Here is a 14,893-nt window from a genome sequence, read left to right on the forward strand (position 1 = left end):
CCATTCCACAATTCCAAAGGTGTTCTGGCAACAATCTTGGAGGGAACGTAGTTCAGGATATAAGTTGTAGTCTCTACTGCAAAACCCCAAAACGAGTTCGGTAAGGAAGCATAACTCATTATCGACCGAACTATGTCCAACAAGGTTCAATTTTTCCTCTCTGATACACCCTTCTGCTGAGGTGTACCAGGTGCTGAGAGTTGGGAAACGATTCCATGTTCTATCATATAGTTTTGGAACTCATAATCCAAAAACTCTCCATCTCGATCAGATCTAAGCATTTTATTCGTTTTACTTAATGCGTTTTCAACTTCAGCCTTGAACTCCTTGAACTTTTCAAAGGACTCAGACTTATGTTGCATTAAATAAACGTACCCATACCTCGAATAAGCATCAGTAAAAATGATGAAGTATTCATAGCCTCACCTGGCTTGCACATTCATCGAACCACAAAAGTCTGAATGTACTAACTCTAGAGGCTCTTTGGCCTTATAACCTTTTCCAGTAAAAGGTCTTTTAGTCATTTTGCCTTCAAGGCATGACTCACACAGGTAAAGAATTTTCTTCTAACTCACTTAGAAGTCCATTCTTCACCAACCTCTCAATCCTATTGAGATTAATATATCCTAAACGTAGGTGCTAAAGTTGGACATTTTCTTTAGGAGAAACTTTAAGTCGTTTGTTTTGAGTTACGACAGTTTTAAATATCTCTATATTATGGAGGGAATTTGTCGCTAATGGCCTTATCACAAACAAATTCTTTTACAGTTGAGCTGAATATACATCAACACCATTTTTTATAGTAAACACTTTATTAGCAGAAAAATTAAGTGTGTAATTACATTCGAGCAAAGACTTTACAGAAATTAAGTTTCTCTTTAACTCGGAAACTACATACACATCATTCAAAATGATAAACCTATTCTGTAAAGTCAACTAGAGACCTCCCACTGCCACAACTGAGATGACATGCCCGGTTCCAATTCGCATCGTCATCTCACCAGCACCAAGCTGCTGCAGGAACTAATTCCCTGAAATGAAGAACAAACATGGTTAGTGGCTCTATAGTCAATAATCCAGACAGAATCATCATTCTCTACTAAACAAGTCTACAAAACTAATAAATCACATTTACCTTATTTGGCCTTCTTCTTTTCAGCCAAATAACGTGGGCAGTTCTGCTTCTAGTGCTCGTCCTGGTTGTAGTAGAAACATTTTTCCTTTTCAACTCGCACTGATTGCCTACCCCGTGGAGTGGCAGGTTGTGGGTTAGCAGATGCCTTCCCTTTACGACTCTTCTTCTTCTTCCACTTGCTGGTGCCGAAAGAAGAAGGTGAAGACTTGGTTCCAGAGGTCAAACCTCGATGGAACTTCTTGGAATATGAAGCAACATTTACCTCACCAACCTTCTTCTCCTTGTTTTTCAACAAAGATTGGAAAGTCTGCAACTCATTCAGTAGAGTTGTAAGGTTGTAGTCAACCCTGTTCAGAACAACGTTGCTTATGAAATGAATGAAGCTTTCTGGTAACAACTCTAGAATAATGCTAACCTGGCTGGCCTCATCGATGCTCGACCCATTCATCTTCGCCACATTGAAGTGGACCATTATGTTCAAAACATGTTCATGAACAGATGTACCCTCCTTCATTTTGGAGTTGAAGATGAACTTAAAAGCGTCGTGCCTGAGCTGTGCGGACAGTTGTCCGAACATTTCCCTCAGGGACTCCATGATCTCGCATGCAGTGATCATGGGCTCATGTTTCTTGGCGAAAACGTCATTAAAACTGGCCAAGATATACACTCGAGCCTTTTCGTTCGCCTATTTCCAATGTTCGTATGTCTTTCGAACATTTCGAGCAGCGTTGGGAGGTGGAATAGAAGAACACTCCTCCATAAGAACGAACCTTAAGTCATCGATGATAAGTATCGTGTTTATGGTATTTTTTTCAACTAGCGTAGTTCTCGCCAACCAATTTATCGGTGGCTAATAGCGATAAAGTAGCGGTTGCCATAATTTAAAAGTTTCTGGAAAAAAAAAAACAAACTTAATGAGTTTACTTACATTACCATTTTTAACACCAATTAAATTTTAGCAAAATAGTTTTATTGTGCCCTAAGTGACATCTTATTTGCAATGATGCTTCAGTGAGGCAGGACAAAAGTCACTGTAGGGTGATCAAGTGCCCCTTCACTAGAATGAGACAATCTCCACCATTAGATAGAAAAAACTCCTTGTAGCTGAGTCTAACAGCCACTATTGTTCGGTCCAGAATATGTTAACATCCTTGACAAATCTGTGTAAGTATAACCTCTCATTTTAAGTCCTAGAGTCTCGCCCAAATGCGTCCACCGTAGGGAAAAAGTAGATTAGGATAAGAGACTAAAGCACCCTATCCATTTCTGGTGATCAGATAAAGAGTTGTGGAAATACAGTCATTCTTTAGGGGGACACTCCCAGGAAGCCTTGAGGCGATGCACTAAAACTTTATCCAACCTAATAAGAGAGACCAAGGGATATATTGTCACACGTCCCGCTCCTACTTACTATGAACATTCTCTCCATTCACCTTGGTATTGACCTACCCAAATGCCATTCTTTAGGGGGATACTCCCAGGGTGTCTCGAGGCCAAGGATAGATCTCACGGTGTGAACTTTTTAGGGAGAAACATGTAGAAGTAAAGTGAATTATCATATACCCCAATTACCTCCCACTGAATGTTCTACCTAGGGATTCATTAATTTAGAAAATTCAGCTACTGATTTTATCTAAGTGGATGTTTAATTTGCTAAAAAACAACACTTGTTTTTTATGATTAAACAAGTTTGATTCAAGTCTTATTAAACACTTTAACATACTATCATCAAATTTTCATGCATGCAACAAATCTATCTAATTCACCTTTCCAGGTAGGTTCCCAAGTAGGGGTGTGACATTTCTATCGACTTAAGTACCTCAACCTAGCCAGAACCAGTTTTAGCCAAAAGATCCTTTATAGATAGATTTGGTATATATTTAATCTTTTATTAGTCAATTTAATCCTATTAAACCGAATTAAAAGATTAAACTTAGATATCCAATCTCATTAGAATCGTGATCTTATGTCTATCTCAATCAAATCTTAAAACTCTTTTAAAACATGATTAAAGCCTAAGTTTGCTTGCAACTCTTTCTTGTTGATTTCAATTCTAATTTCATTAATTATAACTTTTATAAACAATGAAACAATTAAAGTCATCCACATTGCTAAGCTAGACATACACAAGGTATTTATAACTTTTATAAATAAACCTAAGTGTCATGCTTCATGCAATGTTCATTCATTACTAATATATATAAATTTTATATAACAAGTAATGAACTAAGCATACATGCTAACATACATCCTTATATTATAACATTTATAATAAAGATGATGCATGGATATGCTTTAATACATGCATATATTATAACTCTTATATTATATGATGCATGAGCATGCTTTATTGTAATTTAATCATGCAAACTACTATATTATAACACTTATAATATAAAGATGATGCATGAATAAAATGCATAACCTATGGTGGGTTTTAAAACCATATGACATACACTATGGCATATAACTAAAACATACATCACATGTACATTCAATAAAAATTGATAGATCGGGATAATATGCCTCAAAACTAGAAAAATAAAAGCTAACTATTACAAAAGAATTTGAGTCAACCGGCTCAAACAGGCAAATCGGGTCTTGAATCGTCCAGTCGAAGCCTCGTCACTTGATCGTGTAGCAACTTCTTCAGATCGCCGAGTAACACACATCGAGTATAAACGATCATGTAGCGATGATCGTGTGGCTAAGGACTATGCGATGAGCATGAAAGTCCATGCGATCATGTAGTGCACTTCGAGTAACGCATGTCATACGATCGTGCAGCCAACGACTATGCGATGAGCATGATTGTCTACACAATTGAGTAACAAGCGTCGAGTATCATATACCAAGTGATCATGTAGCTAGTGACAATGCAATGAGCATGCTAGCCTACATGATCGTTTAGTTCGCATGCCATACGTCGAGTATCATATACTCTGCGATCGTTTACCCCGAGCGTCTACGCGATCAAGTAGCCAACGTAACACGATCGAGTAAACTCTTTACTCAATCGCATAGCTTTAACTATACAATCGTTTAGCAAATACTACACGATCGAGTAGAACATTTCTACACGATCGTATAGCCAAATCTAAACGATCGTTTAGCTTAAGCCACACAATGCGACCAACGATTCGTCTTCTCCCTCGAAGCGAACAATAACTCCTTGTGTCTGAAGCCTTATCACGAACGACTCAAAAACAAAAAAATGAATACAAATTTGATTGCAAGTTAATATGCCAAAAAATGCAGGGGCCCTTACAAATCAATTTTTGTAAAAATAAAGAAAACTTAAATAGAGATAATTATCCCGTAAACATCCATCAAATACATCCACAAAACTTAACACTTAAATGCAGTACAAAATGCTTAAAAACCCACCAAGACTGTAAATGACATTCAATATAGCAATGGAATTTAGAAATCAGAACAACCTGGCTCTAATACCAATTGAAGGAACTCTAAATATAGAGGACCTATAGCGGAAACAGATCATCCCAAACTCCATTGTGAAAGAACTCAAACATTTACAATCGTACTAAATAGATTATGCATTAATCAATAAATTATAGCATGCTTCTTGAAATAAATACAAAGGATCAAGAAAACAATACCTTTGAAGAACGTTTCTTCAAGTGTGTCCCTCGATCAGTCACGAACGCAACGATCAACTTGAACTCCCTCGAACACCAGCAACGAGTATAAACTCGATCCTCAAACAACCAGACACAACCACTAGGTTACCTTGGTATTCTCGGTGTGAGAATCCAGGAGTGGTAGGGTCTAGCTTATTTTGGATTGAGGGAAAGATTGGGGTGAAGGAGGAGACAATTGAGTAGATGATGAGAGTATTATGTAACAGATGGAAGTCTATTGCATAGACTCGATGCTCGATCGTTTACATAAGAGTACTATCGTATCGTTTAGTCATTCAAAAGTGAATCTAATAACGTGCATGTTGTTGAATGATTAGAAAAACCATTTTTTTTTCTTTATCTCACTTAGCCATAAAACTGTATAACCACCAACTAAGATAGTTATTGGATAAAAAGAAATTTAATTATCATATAACTAATAAATTATAAATAAATACAATAACTAACTTATCATATTATATTTATAACCTATAGTTTTAATATTGCATCATATACAATACATAAACCATAGTTCTTTTTATCTTTTTGTGGCATTTAATATAAATCATATTTATATTAATTCCTCCAATCAAATAATGATGTATCAAATACATCATATCAATTATATCATATGTAATTGAATTAATTTAATTATATCATGTATAATCAAATTCCCTCTTGTTAATTTGAACATTTCAAACTAACCCAAAAACTGATTCTCAACTTGAATCCATTGAGCTACCAAGGGAACCTTATGGATATGTAGCTTGAACCTCCAACAAAACATGATTAATTGACTAAACTCTTTAATTACATTATCCACCATCTGTTAACTGTCGGGCATTCTACTAAAGACTGACAGCTGCACTTTTCGCACTATAGATATATTTCTGTGTCCATTGGATATAACCAATCAACAGTACGATGATCCTTCACAAATCGCTTGTAAGTACAACTGGGCCAAATTATCATTTTGCCCCTTAGTTACATCTAACTCCTTAAGTACCACTAATTTCTCTAATGAATAATAGATCATAGTCTTACTATGACAAAACACTTCTTGTGGCAAGAGAGGGTGTGGTGCCACATTATTCAAGCCCCAGAATCAGCTCTTAAGGGAGTAATTTATCTACTTACCCTTGCTTCGAGGAAGGGGTGCATTTCATCTTGTGTAGCTGAGTTCCCAGCTCCCCAGAAAAATCCCTAAAATGGTAGGCTTTTTGAGTCGGCGATCTGGCCACTCTCACCCATACAAATCAAAGGAATGTTCTTATCGGCAGGAGTTCACAACTCACTCAGGATTAAGGTCATGTTACCTATGGTTATCCTAGTGAAATGAAAGTCTCAATTATGAACGGTTTTATATAACGAGACTGAACATTTCGTGATCTGATCTTATACAAACTCCTTTGTATAGAATATCCCCGCTTGCATATCTAATTCATGAATGATCAGGATCAGATCATTTGTAGCACTTTACAACATTTGTAATACCTACAAAGTGGGCCACACTCGTAGTGTCACCAAGATAAGGTATCCCTCCTTTTCCATATACTACATACCATTTAGGTTATCATTTGAAGGATGATCCACTTGTATGTCTCCACATACATGCTTAAGTTACAACGATAACCATGGATCTTAGTTTATTGGTTTGTGGTTAATGCAACTAAAATATCAAATATTTCATAGACTGAAGTGAATAAAATATCATATATTATAAGTCACAAAGTATCTGTTCATACAATGTTTACAAACTACAAGACCTTACGAGATTTAGGGCATCAACCCCAACATCCACTTACACTGTATTTATATCTATGTTATTAATAAATCTCTACATTTGCACTGTATTTAATATTTCGGACATACGAACCAACTAAGAGCAAGTCAAGTATTATCAAAATGTCAACTAAAATAGTGACTAAATATGAAATATGTACAATTGAATCTAATAACATATACAAAACAATTTAAACCTTAAAAAATATAGAAAATATATGTTTAATTTATTAAGAATGTGTATAAAATAATGAAAAACAATTAAACATTTTGATAAATTTAAATTTTGATTAGATAAATGAAATTTGATAATTTATAAATATTTAAAATATAAATTTGGTAGAAAAATCTAGATATTTAATTCAATTGAGAAAAGTTGTTAAACAGAATCTAAATTAATAATAAAATCTACATTGAAACATTAATTACATGAAGAAAATCAGGAACGATCGTTATTTCGAGGAAGACAATTATGTTTAGTTTTTCAAATGAATCGATTAGAGGGAAAATGGAGAATTAAGGCATCAAGAATTACCTTGTATACAGAACCACATCATTATTTATGATTCATGTAGTTTTATTAATAATAAAAGGTACAACTAGACTAGGGTAAAATAGGGATTTGAAAATTCATAGTCATGTGCATGTCATGTGAGTTGTCGTAAATCTTATTATTTGCCTATTTTTCAATTTTTCAAAATCAAACCCTAAAATTTGTCATACACGCTCCAATTCCCCTAATTAAAAATGGTTGGAAATGACCCACGCATCCCATAGCCCAAGGCCGATAAAAGAGTCTAATCACCCGTGCGGATCCAAGAATATATGGGATACAATTCCAATAATGTTAAATGTCAATTTCAGTTATTTAAATTTTAAATTTGGCGTTCACAAAAACCTGTTTTTTTATAATATAAACTTTAAATGTAGGTAATAAATCCACAAAATTTTCAATTTTATATGTTATAGAGATACATTCAATTTTTTTTAAAAAAAAAAAAAACAAATGTTCTATCATACATAGGTTTTATTTTTGTGTTTTATAAGTCTTCAAATTTTCTGATATCTTTTAAGATTCCCATATTTATTAGATACAATGTTATAATTTTTGTGTTCAAGTAGAGCTAAAATGAAATTTTCTCAAATATAACAACAAATTTTTTAGAAACAATATGTACCTAACATATTGAATACAAAATAATATCTCATAAATCTATTAAACATTGTAAAAGTTTAAGATTTTACTTCATATAAAATTGAGAATTTTGGGATGTATAAGAAATGGTTTAAACTATAGAGACCTGTAGGACACAATTTTAAAATTTGATGAACCATACTTATCCATTTAATATATAAACGAAGAATAAATTTTTTTTAAAAAATAATATATATATATTAAAAAAAAAAAGAATGAATTTTTTTTCAATTTAAATACAGACAATATGTCAATATATACCATGAAAATTAAATTTAAAAAATAAGAGAACAAAAAATACAGAGAAATGCATTAGGGGAGTTTTGAAACTTACTGACATATAAATGGATATGAACCACCACCTGCCCTTAGACTAACGAAATGATTATTGAATTAATATTGAACATTTTAAAATATAGAATAAATACACAAAAAAAATATGAACCTCCAACGTAAAGGAGTTTCACTACACATACCTCAGAAAAAATATTCTAGAAGGAGAATCAAACAACAGATTACATGAGAAATGAGCCATATAATTTTGGGCTTTTGGGCTTGAACAGAGATAATAATAAAAAAAAATATATTTTTTATGTAAAACATTCTCTTTAGACCATATATTTTAAAAAAATGTCTTTAAATTTGAATTTTTTCATGAAGGGTTTCTAATATTATTTTAAGACAAATTTAATTTTTTTTATTATTTTTATTTTTGATTTTTATATATATTTTCTTATTTACGAAGCTTTCTTAATGATGGAGATAAAAACTACATTTATTATAGGGAGAGAAAATGTATTTAATATGATTTTTTTAACATTTTCAATTTATTTGTTGAGATTTTTTCCTTTATTTAATTTAATTGGAGAGAGAAAATGTCTTTAATAAAATTTTATTTTCTATTTTTGTTGGTTTCACGTATTATTTTTTTTTAGATTCATGGTTATTTAAATTATACCTCATAACATGTTGTTAGGTATTTAAAAATATTCTAACAAATATATGAAATATACCACAATATATAAAATAGAGATTGATTCAATTGTTGACATAAATCACCATTTTGTTTTTCATGTTGATTTTTGATATTATGTGAGATATCTTATTGTTTGTTCACTTGTGCATTTAATATATTCCATTGTTTATTTGGAAACATTCTAAAAAATATATGTATTATACTAGTAAATATATTTGATATATACTCAAATATTTATGGTTATTTTTCTATATATACCTTAGAACATAAATTTCAGAATATATATACAAGCGTGTATATATCATATATCATAAATTCAAAATAGTCGAAAATCAATAAAAATATTTACCCTAGTATATAAATCACAGATGAACTTGATGTTCAACATAAAATATATATATAAGCATATATATCACAAAACAATAAATCTAAATACAAAAACAGTCATCATTTATATAAAATAAACGATTATATATATACACACATACACATTTATTCTTATTTTGTGTGTCCAACAACTCTCTTCATCTTTGCCTTTTTTTTTCTCCCCATCTTCATCTTGTCCAAATCTCTCGCCAGATATTCTTGTCTAGCTTCGTCGACTGGATCTGTCCGAGTTCGCGCGTGGATCTGCTCCAACCCAATGCTGGAAGCTTCGTCATGTCTTCTCACGACATTCGTTTGCTTGAGGTCGCGTCGCCCTCGATTGGATTTGACCGAGTTTGTGTAGGATTTGCTTGCATCTAATGCCGGAAGCTCACCCCGCACCACACCATCTCACATCGTCCGTTTGCAACCACGTTGTTGATGGAATGTAGAAGCACGCAACGGAAGCAATCAGAATTAATAAGCACTCTAATTACACTTAATTTGAGTTTTAAAAGCATGTAAAACAGGTTTTTCAACAAAACTGTTTCAAGACATCATACATTTGAAGAATCCTCCAAATCCAAGTCGCTCTCCACGTATTCTTAGCTTCAACACCTCAGTGAACCATCAAGAGATCTTCTCTACTATTCTCAGTCTTGAATTTGAGTGGTGGAACTCAAGATTAAAGTGAATTTTGTGAAGGGAATGGAGTGAGCTTTTGGTAAGAAGAACACCACTGTAGAAAACTTTTCCAGCAGCTCAAAAATCCCTTCGATCAATAAAATTGAAGAGTTTTATCATTCTTCTTCATACAAGCACTAATGGAGACGGTTGATGCCACTTCAAATTGATCAAAGGAAGTGCGCTAGGTGGTTGGATTAAGAGAATCCACCTTCTATTTCACAAATGGTGGAAAACTCCACTAAGGTATTTTAATTTTTTAATTTCCATTTCCAATTTTCAATTTTAATTAATTCAAAATTATCTAAAATCAAAAATAAAATTGAAGTCTTATTTAATTAATTTAAAATTAATTAAACTCAAATTTCAAAATCAAAATTTTCAAATTGAAAAATAATTTAGTTTTAATTAATTAAACAAAATTTAATATCAACTATTAAATTAATTAAACACCTATTTGATACGTGAATCCTATTCGTGTAATTAATATTTAAATCAATATTTAAATATTATAAAATCTCCAATTTCGTTTAATTTCGATAAATTAAACGTTTAATTATATCATATATGATTATACAAACTCTAATTTGGAATTGAACAATTCAAATTCAAATCTTAATATGCAATTTGAATACTTCAAATTGAAACCCTAAATTCATTTTGAACACTTCAAATTGAATTAATTTCAAATTCACTCAATTTACTAATCCAAGGTGTTCATGTTTTATGAGCTAGTAGAGCGAGCTTATGGACCTACCAATCATGAGCTCTAACGATTTGAGATTAATTGGCTAAACTCTTTAGACTAAATTAATTAATGTTCGTTAACTACCGAGACACACCACTATAACTCTATAGTTGCACGCTCCTCATTATAGATATATTTGTGTCCATTTGATTTAACCATAATCACTAAGGCGACCCTTCATAGGTTGTTCGTAATAACGGCTGGGTCAAATGTTGTTTTACCCCCCAAAATTATGTTTTGCTCCTCAAATTCCATTGATTCTTTAATGAACAATTGGTTTGTGATCCAATCACTAAACCGGATTCCTCTCAAGGCAATGAGAGGGTGGGGCCCCTTGTTCAAGACTTGGATTCAGTACTTAAGAGAATAACCTTCCTTTTATCCCTAAATCGAGTATACGCGATTTTTATCTTTCACCCTATGTCCCCAGCTATTTACCCAGTCTTACCTCTAAACTTAGAGGTTTATTGAGCCGATGCTGTTGAGCCAATCCCCACCTACGCAAATCTAATGATAATTCTGAATAAATAGGAGTTTATAGTTAGCTCAAGATTAAGATTGAGTTACTTAGGTCATCTAAGCGAAATAGTCAATCTTAAACAGACGTTATAAAGTAAGAGTGACCTATTTCTTGGTTCGATCATATGCAAACTCATTGCATGAGACGCCCCCATTTCTCATGTTAATACATGAACAAATCAGGATCACTTCATTTGTAGTACCTTACAACAAAATGTAATAACCACAAAGTGAGCCACATTCAATAGTGTTACCAGAATGAGGCACCCAACCTTATTCGTATACTAAAGACTGTTTTGGCTATTTGCTCGAACTTGATCCATCTTTATGTCTCCACATAAATTTCAAATATTCATATAATAGCGATGGATCTTAGTTTATTGGATTTAGTCTTTATAATTGCAATTTACAAATTCAATAACAATTTTATTGAATAAATGTTGAATAACATCGTTATTGATAATAGAAAATGTTTAACTTTACAAATTGCAAGTTTTAGGACATACAATCAAACAGTTGTCTTCTGCTCGAGCCCACGTCGGATCTGCTCCTGCCCGATGCCGAAGTTTCGCCTTGCGCGAGGTTGTCCCGAGTCGTCTGTCTGCAACCACACTGTTAGGAAGGAGAAAAAGAGGAGGAAGAAGAAGAAAGAATAGGTAGGAGGGAGGAGAAGGAAGAAAGAATAGGGAAGAGGGAGGAGGATGAAGATTTCAATGTATTTTTCTTTTTTAAAAAGCAACATCAATGGGCATGAAGCCCTAAGATTGTGCATGGGGGAGAGAGAATCAATTTTTTTTTTTCTGTTTTATAAAAAATATGGATGAGACCTAAATGATAAATACACATCAACTTTAGTGAAAATTTGTATTCTATAGACCTATTTTTTTAAATAAATTAAATGTTAAAGACAAAGGTGTAATATGAGTCTACAATTAAGACTATATCTGTAGAAATCCCTACAAAAATCTTAGTGGGCTACCTTAACGTATATTATTAATTATTGCTTATAATATATATTAAAAATAAAAAAAATTGATACTTTGAGGGGCACATGCCCTCCTAATCTCTATGTAGATTCGTAGTCACATGAAACTTTTCATTTATCCCACATTAGAGAATTAAGGAGTGACTAGATGGTATAAATATGAAAACATTTCTATAGACTTGCAAATATGGAGAGAGTGGGAGTAGAGAGCCTTCCCCCACATGTATGTTGTTATCCATTGAAGCTTTAATTATTTGGAAAAAAAAAAACATTTTAGGATTAATTGTCTTTAATGCTTTTTCTTGATATCATCTTTTCATCTGCTTTTTTCTCCAATTTTGAGCAAGTATTTTTCTCCTGATTTAATTTCAACCATCCAACCGACGAATGCACGTCTGAAAGTGGGTGTTGTGTCAATCTTGGAGAGAACTACAAAGAACGGTTCGCACTTAGGTCATGTCAAATTTGTTTTCAAGAAAATAGTTTTCACGACATAACAAATTACCTCCGAATCTGATAACCAAATAATAAAGATTAGGAAGAAACAAAACTGTAAAAAATGGAAAGCTAAAAACGAAATCTGTATTAAATGAAATTTAGCTAGATGTTACAATATTTATCTCCTTTCCAAGTAGACTTTTTCTCTACATAATAAAATAGGTAACTTTTTTCTCCCACCAATCTCGCTAGCCATCAGTCGCATTCACTAATGACCAGAGGTGGTGTAGTTTTGAACTTTTCAATCATTTTATAAGAGAAAAAGGTCCGATCTTTGCCATTTCTCAACTGGCACTTCTACTTTTCTCCTCACGAGCTCTTAGAAGTTGTTAAAAGTTTAACAGTGGTTTAAGTTAGAGAATTAGATTTAACTTTTATTTACTCAAAATATTATTTTCTTTATTTTATGGGCATGACGACACTTTTATTCACATTTTTATGTGTTGGAATAAATACTACACTTTTAGGATCAATTATTCCCCTTTGTGGGAATCTAAAATAATACTAATCAACTAGTAACAATAATAGTAATCAATAGACATTTTAACATGGAAAAACCTTCTCAATGTGAGGAATAATAAAAAAAAAACCACAAACTGAAAAATCTCCACTATAATTAATAATAGGTTACAACGAGTTCTCTCTAGTCACAACTAGAGACATACACAAAATATATCTCAAGATTAACCATCTTAGTAACAAACGGGAACAATAAAGAAGAAATAATTATAAGGGTCTCACTTAATGTTGGCAACCAATTACTCACCGTATCTAACTGTAGATAACTGAAAAACGTTGCTGGTCGGATTGGATCTTTTCTAATTTTTTTTTTCTCTTGTTCACACTTTACTCGGTCTGTGTGCGTTTATCACCAAGCCAAAAGCCCAAGACTGCTATATTGGTTATTTAAAAAAAATAACCTAATTTGTTCATTGATGGCCTTAAATGATGACACTATGAGGCATTTGAGGCAATAAGTTAGTTATTATAGTCTTAGATTATTATAGTTAGGTTATGATAGTTTGTGTTTGAGGTGTAGATTATTTTAGTTTGAGAAGGAAATAGTAAACACTGTAGCAAATAATCAAAAAAATTATGAATATAAAATAGTAAAAACTATAATAAATAGTAAATATGGTAGCAAATTGGGGTTTTGAAATAATGTTAACGGTAGTTAATTGGAGGTTTTGAAATAGTTTTTACGTGATTATTATATTTTGATGATAATCCTTACCCCAAACGCCCCCTATGTAGTTATGAATTCGACACTTACATGAAAATTCGACAATGGCTTACATTTTCATAAATATTTCTATATGTCTATAGTTTTCAACTAAATGTATATTTAGATTTCAAAATTTTACTTTAAGTTTTAAGTTTGATTTTAATTTTGTCTCTGCTTTTTAAAATGTTATAATTTTACCCTACATATTAGAATTTTGTTTCAATTTGGTCCATTTACTTTTTTAAATTTAATTGTTCACTATACTCACTATTAGTGGTGTTAATTAAAAAAAAATAAAAGAGTTACAATTAATTAAGTTTCACTATATTTTCTCACCGGTATTAAAATTAATCTTAGATTTTTACGCTATAATTATTTTAAATGAATTAATAGACATTGATACCAAAATTAAAAGTGAGTACTTAGTGAACAAGCGAGCTAAAAATATAAATTTTGAAATCTAGAGACCAAATTGAAACAAAACTCAAACCTTAAGAACTAAAATTGTAACATATTTTGAAATATAGGAACTAAATTAAAATAAAACTCAAAACTTAAAAACTATAAGTGTAGGCCCTGTTTGATAACTATTTGGTTTTTTATTTTTGTTTTTTTTTTTTAAATTAAGCATATTTCATCCATATTTCTTACAATAATTTGTATTTCTTAAATACAATTATTAATTTTTAGCAAAACTCCAGAAAAAAAAAAACATTTTGAAAGCTATTGTTTTTTTAGTTCTCAGAATTTAGTTTTAAACTATTGGTGAATAGTAGATAATAAAGGGAGAAATTTGGAAGTTGAAATAGTGTGCATAAGATTAATTTCAAAAACAAAACAAAAACAAAAGCTAAAATGATTACCAAATGAGACCGTAATATTTTGATCTCAAATTCTAAAGACTAAAAGATAAGTAACAACATTCACTAACATAGATATAATATACCTGGACAACATTTTAACTTGTTTTAGAGGGTGAAATGTTTATTTATTAATTAAAATTTTAAAATTTAAATTGTCTATAAATTGAATGTTAATTTATTAATTTAATTTTTTTAAAAAAACCTATGAAATCAACCTTGAATTAATTTTTTTTAGTACAATTGCTATAAGGTGATTCGAAGTACTTTCTAATACAT

The sequence above is a fragment of the Benincasa hispida genome, chromosome 10, assembly GCF_009727055.1.
Source record: "Benincasa hispida cultivar B227 chromosome 10, ASM972705v1, whole genome shotgun sequence".
In the NCBI taxonomy this organism is placed as follows: domain Eukaryota; kingdom Viridiplantae; phylum Streptophyta; class Magnoliopsida; order Cucurbitales; family Cucurbitaceae; genus Benincasa; species Benincasa hispida.